The following is an 11399-nucleotide window of genomic DNA, read 5'->3' as shown; positions in this document are numbered from 1 at the left end:
TCAGCAAGTAACAATCCATTGTCGAAGGGCAAGGTGGTGGAAGCGGGCGCTCTAGCAGTACGGAAGAATGATCACGTTGAATCGAACGACATCACAACTGCGAGTCCAACCTCGGTACGCACACAAACAATGGAGACGAGTGGTGGTTCACACACAACGGGAACAGAAGATCGATCGGATACCACACAGACGAACGATGAATCTCACACAACGGTGGTGAACACTACACCAGCCATCAGCGATGAACCATTTTTTTTTTGTTGGAGCACTGCGTCCATTGAGTCCACTTGAGCGATGAACCATCATAACACATGGAGACGGAGGGTTGCTCATTGAAACGTGGGCGAAAAGTCGAGTAAAATCTACACGCTTAAAATCAATAGGGGAAGGGGGGGCAATATGCCCTAGCTAAGCAAACACTGCTTTATTGTCTTATTTGTAACGCTATTCATGGGTATTTTTACATTATGCATCAGTTAAACAAGATAGCTAATTGATGCCATTCAAAAATTGTCAAAAATCTCAATCATATTGATAATATTCACATATAAAAAAAGTGGTGATATTCTGTTGCCGGAAAACTCATGAGGCAAAACGCCTTTTAGCTGGCAGCTCCTAAGGAACAAAGCACCACGCGTCGGCAAATCAGCATTCTGGTATGGATAGTGCGTGGAGACGCAAATACATTGTAGGTTAGTGCCTCGCCAAAATGTTCGATGTTTCTTCAAAATGTAGAAATTTTCGGTTTTTTCCGACCTTCTTATACACTATTTGGAAACTTTTTTCGCCTAACCTACATAATTTTAGATCTAGTTTTGTTACGGACATCTTATTGACGGTAAATATGAGGGAAACCCCAAAAGGCGTTTTGCCTCGGGGGGGGGGGGGCGTTTTGGGGCCTCTTCCCCTAACACAGAGATGTGTTTGCTTCACACAAAACGGACCTAATGCAGAACATCACCTAGATGAGCGACAGTTACACAGGCACAAAAATGCCTCGTACGGTCGTGATAACGGCCCTTTTCAACATGTAAACGTTTGTACAGATTCCTTGTTTCATGAGGAACCAAATACTGTTGAAAATATTGAAATCCAAGCTTCAATAAAACCACACGAGCTATTTTTGTGGCTGTGTAACTGTCGCTCATCTAGCTGTTGTTCTGCATTATCATCATTAAAAAAATGAAAAACGTCACGAAAATATGATAGACTTTGATTTTTAATATCTCAGCCGTTTCTCGATGGATTTTCAACTTTCTTGGACCATTCTATCAAGAAAGAGTCAACGCTCAACTGAAGTCGTTTTTCACGCGTTTAATCAATTCTAATCAATTTTTATGCGATTTTTTGCACTCGAATTTCGGGATTTCCGCGGTTCATTCAGACATGTTTTGGGATTTACGCGGTTTTTTACGTTGTTTCCATTTACGCGGCCCATATCCTCCGCGTAAAAACTGATTCCAGTGTGTTACAATATTTATGTATGATAATATTTACTATTGAAAACGTGCTGGAAGTTTAGCTATCGGTTTCGGTGAATCAGACAATCTCGTAAGTGCATCGCAAGCTTCTTTTTCCATGGCACTACATTCCAACTGGAACTTGGCTTGCCGGTAGAGAGGCTCGAAATCTTCTTCGCTGCTGCAGTGGATGCGTTCTGGTAAACTTTCTTCGGCTCGTTTTTGCTGATTCCTAGGTGTCTGTTGGAGTAAACGCAAAGCCCGACGCAACTCACGTGAAGGAATAATAATAATTAACAATAAACTGTCAAACTTCTTTATCGCGTATACTCTGAGGAAGCTGGATACTGGAGGAAGCTCCATAGGATGACCACTAAACGCTGTTGATAGCGCAGCATTCACGATGGGCTTTTCTGTAAGATCCATCGGGGTTTAGTCTGACTTAGTGGCGGGTGCTTAGTCTCTAATCCAGTTTGTATCGGTGATAGTTGCAGCGGTACACTATCAACCAGGGTTGTGCTGAATCATTCTCATACGGTATTTATTGGAATTATTTGGTAAGGCCGATGCAAATATTTAAAAACAATTATGTCCCCTCCCCTCGGTTTTTTTGCCCAGAAATGATATTTTGAGGGGGCAACAAAAAAATTCGGGTAATTTTAAGGATTTTCTAAACATTCTTTAACAAATTCGAGGAGTTTTTTGGATTTTTTTTTTCATTTAAATATTTATTTTCACCAGTAGGACGTAATTTAAATTAAATATTTGTAACGGCCTCTCAGGTGTGAAAAGTAGGCGAGTTTTCATCGGCGATAACTTTTCCAATCTTGCGATCTATTGATAATAAACAAAAAAGAACCATTTTAATGTAAACCTTACTAATACCATGTTTAGCATTGTATTTTAGTGTTATGTAGGAAAATAAGTTCAAAAGTAGCATTTACCAATGATTCGTATTGAGATACAATTATCGAACGATTCTTACTCTCTAGCGAGTTTTTATCAATTGATAACTTGGATATGTGTTCATTCTCGATTATTTGAAAATTTTATTTTTATCATACCTTTCAAATGTTGGTCTAAAATTATAAACATCACAAGGGTTCGTAATGATCACTCAATCTCAGTAGCACAGGATAAACAACGAAAACAGATTCACCCTGGGCTTAAAAAACGCTTTGGTCTCAGAAACGCTTGCTTTGGTCTCATCGAACAGAAAAGTCGAAAACCTGTACATTACATACAGCTACGTAGTTCAACGTCACCTTTGCGTACAGCCCGATTGGGCTACACCTTTGAGTTTTTTTTTTCCAATTGCTCAGTGAGAATAATACAATGAATTTTACACTCAATGTTGGTTCAGTGAATCTTAATAGTTCAAAATGCTCCATCAACAAAGGTCTATTAAGAGATTTCGTTTTAAATCAAAACATAGATATTTTGTTTTTGCAAGAAGTGTGTTATGAAAATTTTTCAATTGTTCGTTCTCACTTTGCTTCAGTTAACATTGGTGAATATGGTTCAGGCACCGCCATACTGATAAGGAGTTCGTTCTAGTTTAGCCAGCGCTTATTGGATCCAAACGGAAGAATATCATCTATCGTTGTTAACGGGGTAAACTACATCTACAACTATTTCTTTTCGGGGAGTAATAAGAAAAAAAGAGACAATTTATTGATGATTTATAATGATTTATCTATTCATTTTGGCAAAGGGGGAAAAAGGTCTATGTTATTGGTGATGATTTTAACTGCATTTTGAATAACTGTGACTTTATAATAGCACGGTTTAGCACCGGTTTGAAACCACTTGTAAATTTGTTCAATACAAAAGATCTAGCTTTGGAGCTCAAGAGAAACGTTTTCACTTTCATTAGAAATAGTAGCTCATCAAGGCTAGACCGATTATATAGTAGTTCTACATTCCTTCGGATTGTAACGGAATTCTCGACTATCCCTTTAGCTTTCTCTGACCATTTTGGTATAGTGATGACAGTTGGTGTATCGGTTGAAGATATTGCTCCAATCGGAAGGGGTAATTGGAAAGTAAATAGCTCACTTGTTAAAGACGATACGGTTTGTGCACGTTTTACTGAGGAATATGAAAGATGGAAATGTCGTCATGTTTATGTAACTGATAGAAGCAGATGGTGGAATGAAGTGGCAAAACACAAGATAAAGCAATTTTTTAAAAGTGCATTTTTCTTGTAGAATACGAGAATCTCGCGAGAATAAAGCATTTAGTGAATAACTTTGACGAATCCAGTTGCTTACAAGGTGGGATGATGAATATTTTCCAAGTGGCAGCTCAAATCAAACGATTTGAAAACAGTGGTAATCTAAAAATTAGAAATGGAAATGTTGTAGTAACAAATCCTGTCGAGCTAAGCAAACTCTCTTTCGATTTTTTTTTCGAAAGTTTTTAAATCAAATGTACCTATAGTGGACCAAGGTTCAACTGATGACGTTTTGAATAATATTAACAGATTTTTATCCAATATTGATAGAGAAGACTTGATTAAACCGATAACAGAAGATGAATTGAAAACTATTTTGCTTCGATGTCAGGAAGATTAGAGACTTCTAGCGGTATTTTCCACATCCGTTCCATAGGAGGCGCCACCAGTTCCAAGCGTTTGTTAGAATTTTCAGGAAAAGGCATTGTTTACGTTTGCGACATTCGCCCTTATGAAACAACAGTGTCGAATTAGCAAAGTAAGGATATATTACCTTCCGGGACTCGCATTGTTGTAAAAAGTACAACACATTGAGTAAAAATTAGATATCTTTTTAGTCAATTTGCACCAAACCACCATGTATGCCTCAAAAATTAGTTCTTCATCAATTGAGAAGATAATAAAAGTGATGCGACAGATGGCTCGGGTAAATATAGCTATATAAAATGCTCAGGTGCACCGGAAAAAATGACCAGTAATGAATAGTAGTAGTGCGATTTTTCTATATTAGTTCTGACAATAACATTGGAGTTGATTAGCAGTTCTCACTCACCTATGATCGTTGATGACCACCAGGCGGCCTTCCGAAAACCCAGAACGTTCTTAAAAATGGTAATTTTGGGAAGTTCGTTCTACAGCAGCGCATTTTTTCTAAGCAATTTCTGACGGTGATCTTAGAGTTGATACTCAGATCTTACTCTGCTATGACCGCAGGTGGCCACCAGACGGCCTTCCGGATAATCCGGAACGTCCGTAAAAATGGTCATTTTGTGAAGTTCGTCCTAGAGCAGCGCATTTTTTTCTAAACCATTTCTGACGGAGATTTTGGAGATATTTCACAGTTCTTACTCAGGTAGCATCCAGACGCCTTCCAGATAATCCGGAAAGACCGTGAAATGGTTCTTTTTGGAAAGTTTATCCTAGAGCAGCGCGTTTTTTTCAGCCATTTCTGACGGTGACTTTGGAGTTAATACACAGCTTTTACTCTGCTACGACCGCAGAGAATCCGGAACGTCCTGGAAAGTCTGTCCTAGAGCAACGCATTTTCTTCTATACCATTTCTGTCAACAATTTTGAAGTTTAAACACAGTTTTACTCTGCTGTGATTGCAAGATGACCAAGAGATGACCTTCCGGATAATCCGAAACGACCGAAAAATGATCATTTTGGGAAGTTCGTCTTAGAGCAACGCAATTCTTTCTAAACCATTTCTGATGGTGACATTTGAGCTAATGCACAGTTCTTACACTGCTACGATCGCAGGTGGCCACCAGACGGTCTTCCGGATAATCCAGAACGTCCGTAAAAATGGTCATTTTGGATAGTTTGTCCTAGAGTACCGCAATTTTTTCTTAGCCATTTCTGACGAAGATCTTAGTGTTAATTCACAGTTCTTTCTCTGCAATGGCCGCAGGTGACTGCCAGATAGCCTTTCCGCAAATCTGGAACGTTGGAACGAAAATGGCCGTTTTATACAGTTCATCCTAGACCAACATTTTTCTTGTAAACCATTTCTGATAATGACCATTGTAAACAATTTCTGATAATGACCAGTCAATGCTCTTTACCTTATAATTAGACCTGTGCGCCGCCGCGCCACGCTGCCGCCGCCGATACTTTTTGACGTACGCCGACGCCGGTCAAGGTATCGGCGGCGCGCCATACGCCGGTTGGCTCCACGCCGCCGAATTTCGTATTTCACGCCGATGATTGGTCAACACAAAAATTAAAGGATGCAGTGCGTTTGCATCTGCCGAACCAAGGCAACCTATCAGGTATTAATAAAATAGCTACACAGATAAAAATATGTTGTGATTTTAAATGTATTTTCATGCACATATTTGGAGCATGCAAATAAACGTAACATTCAATCGATCTCACTGTTCTTTCAAATCGAAATAAATTTAAACGGAGCTTGCTTGTAAAATTCAATCAAATTTAATTGAATATCGAATGTTAATTCGTTTGATGGGATAAGCTGCAATTTTACACGTCGTTGAATTTTCAAAATTATTTGCTGTGTATTATTATAATACCTTTAGCAGATTTGTTTGCTTTCATCTCTGTCACTTTTACCCGCATTGGCGTGCTAAATGTTACGTCATCCAAGAACTTCTTGGATACAGACCTACAAATCAATGAGCGTAGCGATGGACTCATAATCACATATATAACTTCATGTGGAATAACCTCCATCTGGTCGCATTGGGTAGTTCATCATCATTTCAGAGGTTTGAATGTTACCTATCTTAATTGGTCTAGTGCTTATATACGCGGCGACAAGTCAACACTTTAAATGTTGAATTTGGACCCTAACCACACCACCCGCCACCCCTGCAAAAATGATAACTTGGCTTCAGGAGCTGGAGCACGATGGGGCATGTGACCCACCAAATTGAACGTTTCCTTCGCTCCTCCTTGTACTTAAATTGCCAGAAATGTTCTGAAACAAAACTTTTCAATTTATTTTGATAAACAATTCCCAAAGAAATTTCTTGGATTTCCTGAAATAATTTTCGTACGGAGATATCCGAAAATTCGTCCTAGAATTTCGGAAGGAAATGGCGGAGAAAATTACGAAGGAATTACTAGATGATTTTTCGAGGCAGAGCAGAGAAACTTACGCAAAGCCCGCGGGATAGAAAGAATCTCCTTTCAACAGTGTAACCCAACAGAATAATAAATAGATTCGCAATACATACTTTATTTTGATAAACAATTCCCAAATAAATTTCTTGGTTTTCTTGAAATAAATTTCGAAGGAAGTCCTGGAGTCCTGAATAAAATTCTTAGAGTCTTGTGGAATTTCTGGATCAACCTCCGTAGTAATTTCTGGAGGATTTTCTGAAGGAATCCCTGGAGGAATGTCTAGAGGAATTCTTTAATAAATTTAAAAATGTCGGTAATTCCTTTAGGAGTTCCTTCGGAAATAATATCTGATATCTGAAAATTCGTCCTAGAACGGAAATTCTGAAGGAATTACCAGATGAATTTCCGAGGGAATAGAATACCTGGGAAACTTCCATTGAAATTGTTAAAATAATTTTCGAAGGAATTTTGTAGAATATTTAAAAGTATGTATATGTGCGTAGCTATCCACCATCTTGGCATGAGTGTTGCTCTACATAAGGCTCCACTCGTACAGTCGAATTTAATTACCATTCTGCTTTCAATGCACTGCTGTATGAAGGGCAAAAAACGAAGGTGACGGGCGCGTAAGCAGCGACACTTACGCAAAGCCCGCGGGATAGTGAGAATCTCCTTTCAACAGTGTAATCCAACAGACTAATAATTATATTCGCAATCCTTTTTGAGCTTTCCGAGGGATGGCTTCTTTGAGGAAGGGCGCGTCAAATCCATTACAACTGTGGGGAAGTGTACCCATCTACATGGGTAGAAATTTTTAAAATTATTCCAAAAAGAATTTCTGAAGGAATTCCTGCTAGAATTATCAGAATTACTCTTAGATGAATTTTTGAAGGAATTTCCAGAAGAATTGCTTAAGAAATTTTTGAATGTCCTAAGCAGTTCCGAAGCAATTCCTGAGGGAATTTAAAAAAAACTTCATTTGTGGAGGTTTTTTGAAGGAATTCCTGGAGAAGTTCCCGAAATGTTTGAAGGTATACTAGAATGAGTTTCTTTGTTGACTTACCGAATTAATGCCTGAATATATTTTCTAGGGAATTATTTAAAGTATTAACCAAAAAACATCTGTAGAAATTTTCGAAGGAACTCCTGCAGTAAATTCCCAAGGAATTATTGAGAAGAACCGAATATCCGCAATCTCGATATTTTTGGAGCTCTTCTTGGCATGTTGTCTTGATTCTAGAGTCAAAACTGAGTTTGTTTTACTACTGTCCGGAGAAATTCTTGGAGAAAAATAGGAATTTCTATTAAAATTCTTATAGCAATTTGTTTGGAAAATCTAACAAAAATTCCTTCTTAAATTCCCTTCAGAATTCTTTCGGATATTCTTTCAAAAATTCATTTAAAAATTCTATTCGAAAATCTTTTCAGGTTAACTTTCGGTTATTCCTTCAAGAATTGAGTCGGAAATTCCTCCAGAAATTTCTTCAAAAATCTCTTTAGGAAAGCTACCAGGAATTAATTTGGACATACATCCAGGGATTCCTTCAGACAACCCTTTGGAAAGGCCTTCTAATTTTTCAGAAATTCCTTTGGAACTTCCTCCAGAAAGTCCTTAAGAAATTCCTATTCCTATAGGAAATTCGGAAAAAAAATCCTGGAGAAAGTTCTGAATAAATTCCAGATGGAAATTTCGGAAGAATACCAAAAATATCTTCCTAGAGTTTCCTAAGATTTTTTTAAAGTACTACTGGAAGAATTTTAGTTAGAAATTCCTAAAAGAAATACCTTAAGAAATTTCTAAAAAAATCCTAAATCTAATTCCGAAGGTTTTCTTTAGGTAGTTCCTATCCCTTGAAAGATTTTCCATGGGTATTTCTAAGGAATTCTTAAAGGAATTTTCAAAGGACTTCCTTAAAAAGTTTTCGAATGAATTTCTGAAGATAAAAGACTCCGTAAAGGAATTTCCGAAGCAAACCCCGAAGAAATACACAAATGAATTTTCAAGGGAATTCTTAGAGGAAGTTCTGAAGGCATTCATTAGAGGAATTCTATAGTAAGTGGAGGATGTAATGTAAACTTTTGCTGTGGAGATACAAGATATAGCTATTAGGGTATTCACCCCATCTCTCCATCTTGCGGTGTAATTTTTTTTTCTCAGCTCAAAATTCTCACGCCGATACACGCCGCCACCGCCGAACATTGCCTACGGCGTGACGCCGCCGACGCCGCCGCCGCCGGTGTAAAAATGGCCTTACGCCGCCGCCGTTCACAAATACTTCGGCGCACAGGTCTACTTATAATATTGTATAGAGTTTTCCACCTTCACCATAGGTATAAATATAACCCAAGAATATACCACGCAAACAAATAAAAGATGAATTTTATCATAATAATACTTAAGTGATAATTGGCATTGATGATAATAACCATATCAGTGTTACGGTTGGTTTTATGTTGTTCGAATAGTTGTAAATATTCGATCGAGTCTGTATCATTTGTGCTATTTTGTGTATGTTTTATTTGTTGATTCAGTGTCTGGACTGAAGAGGAAAGCCTGAAAGTAGGCAATAAAATATTTAGTGGTGATTTGTCCCAAGTTTGTTCCAGACACAGACATCGAATCGTTGATGCCAAATGGCATTAATTGATTCGAGGTGCCCAAATAGGATAAGAATCCTATACAAAAGCTCAGCTATGAATACAGCAAACTGTTTGCTGTAGACGAAATGCGTAATACGCAATAAAAATATATATTGCGGGATTTGTGTGATGGACCAAAATCTTATATGAAACCTCGTCATTTCCCGTAGTGGGCACCATCAAGCCGTCTCTCAGGGCACCAGGAGAGAACGTGCATTATTTTAATTTGTTATTTGTTTCATGTTGATTGAGTATTTTTATGTTTGTATAAAATAATTGTAACGTGGGGCTTGTTACACTGGCGCCCAGCTAAAAAACCCACAATGATACGAATGCAGATTTGAGATTACGACAAGTATCGATTTGATTGTTTAGTGTGGGATTCATTTGATTTTTCGCGAGAATCATTTGTAATCCAATTCAATGTAGGATCAACAGAGTTAGTTTAGTGTAGTAAAGAATCTGATTATAGGACAATTTGCCAAGACTCGTTGGCGTTCAGACAACTTTTAGTAGGATTCGCTACCGTTATTGAGGTTTAGAATAGATTTAGTTTTTTGAGATTTGTGGCTTTATTTGTCTTGTTGGTGCTTTAGCCCTCCAGTTTTGTTTGCTTTGTGTCCACTTTGGTAGTTCTGCTCTACCCGCTACCGGAAACTCGCAATACTTTTTTTTTTTTTTTTTTTTTTCAAATCAATACATATATTTGGGGCATTTGCCCTAATCTTCCTCCTACCGCCTTCTTATCTCTTCATCTATACTCTCTCCATCCTACTTCTACTTCTCTACTTCTTTCTTCTTACAGGCTAACATAATTTTCTCGTAATTTCTACTCACGGTTCGACTCTACGGGGCGTCCCCCTAAGGTTTTCTGCACAGCGATATTCATGCCGTCTCAATCCTCGCAAGCCGCTCACCAACTTTGCACACAAACACCAGTCCCTCCGCTGGGGACCCCTCTGGCCGTCCAGCGCGACCGGGATGCTGGATGGGATCCCTCCGAGGGACTTGGTCCTGCCGTTTCCGTTGCCGACGTCTCCGAGTTTCTCCCAGTCTCCAGCTACTTGCACTCCGGGGCTCCCGTCTCGAAGCAACCGTAGCCTGCCTTGTCCGCGTTGTGCTCTGGCAGCGCACACAAATTTCACCTCCTTGAGATTCGATTCCCTGCCGGATTTACCGCAGCTCGCTGATCTGCCAATCGAGACCGAAACAAGGAAAAAGAAAAGCCCTAAGGCACCAATTCAATTAGCACTGATTCTTGATCTTGCACTCAGTATTGCTTACCCTGTTCAGGGGCTTCTTTCGGCACAATTTTCCTGTCCGGACGATTCTACCCGGGTCGATCGTGTTTTCAATCTGCGATTAACGAGGATCTTGTCTGGATGGTCGGATGCTGCTCAGGACCGCTTATGCCGCCGGCAATTCGTAGATTCGGTTCTGGAATTCACTTTTATTTGGGACAATGCGGTGATGTAAATCCAATCACTAACTCACCTTCTTGCTCGTGCTCGTGTTACGTGGTCAGCTTTTCGGCAAAGTGGGCCTCAAAAAAACGAACTCCGGCCTGTTCTGATTCCAATTATCGTGGCCCTGTACTCCAGCCACACCGAATACACGTGTTTCTAGCAGCAAGAGTCGACCAAAATCTCAAAATGGGAGACTTTCACCTGCCTGGCAGGCAAATTGCGCGGCTGTTGAACGTTTGGCGGTTGGTTTCGGGCTGAGCTTCAGTGTGCGTGTGCTTGTCAAATAAAGTCGATGACAGCCGGGTTTCGCCGCAAAGGCCTATTGCACTCCGGTAGGGGTGAACTCAATTGTGTTGCTTTTGAAATGACGGTTTGTATCGGATCGCTTCACGGCCGTGTAAATTGATTTTGCCGTTTGCGATTAGTCGGCTGATTTATTTTTGCTTGTGTGTGGTGTTTTGGCGATGCATTGCTTAACCATATAATCATTATGATTGCTGAATGAGAACTAAACGTAACACAACTCTACCGTAGCGGAAGAATTTTTCATAAATCGATGATCAAACGATTTATGAAAAATTCAAAAAATACTTCAATCATCCTCCTAGGATGATGGTCAGAGACAAATCGGTCACCTAAACTCTTGAGCAGACCTCAAGTTACAATCGGTTCCTTAACCTAACTCAACTATATACGCAAGCCTAGGCTGCTTGCCAAATCTTCTTCTCAACATCGAATAACAGCTTTACTGTACAACTAATCTCCTGATCACGCCAGCTGCTTCTGGCA

At 39.3% G+C, this 11399-nt stretch overlaps 1 long non-coding RNA gene across 1 annotated transcript; it reads right to left on the bottom strand.

The window, feature by feature from the left end:
• Window positions 1-9012: 9012 nt before the first annotated feature.
• On the bottom strand, window positions 9013-10987 carry LOC134204465 (uncharacterized). The gene is made up of 3 exons (XR_009977870.1): window positions 10639-10987; window positions 10429-10581; window positions 9013-10372 (listed from the first exon to the last, which is right to left on the bottom strand). It is a non-coding gene; the product is annotated as an uncharacterized LOC134204465 (long non-coding RNA).
• Window positions 10988-11399: the final 412 nt, after the last annotated feature.

Source organism: Armigeres subalbatus, unplaced genomic scaffold (genome assembly GCF_024139115.2).
Source record: "Armigeres subalbatus isolate Guangzhou_Male unplaced genomic scaffold, GZ_Asu_2 Contig606, whole genome shotgun sequence".
NCBI lineage: Eukaryota > Metazoa > Arthropoda > Insecta > Diptera > Culicidae > Armigeres > Armigeres subalbatus.
This window is presented reverse-complemented; position numbering and strand designations above follow the sequence as displayed.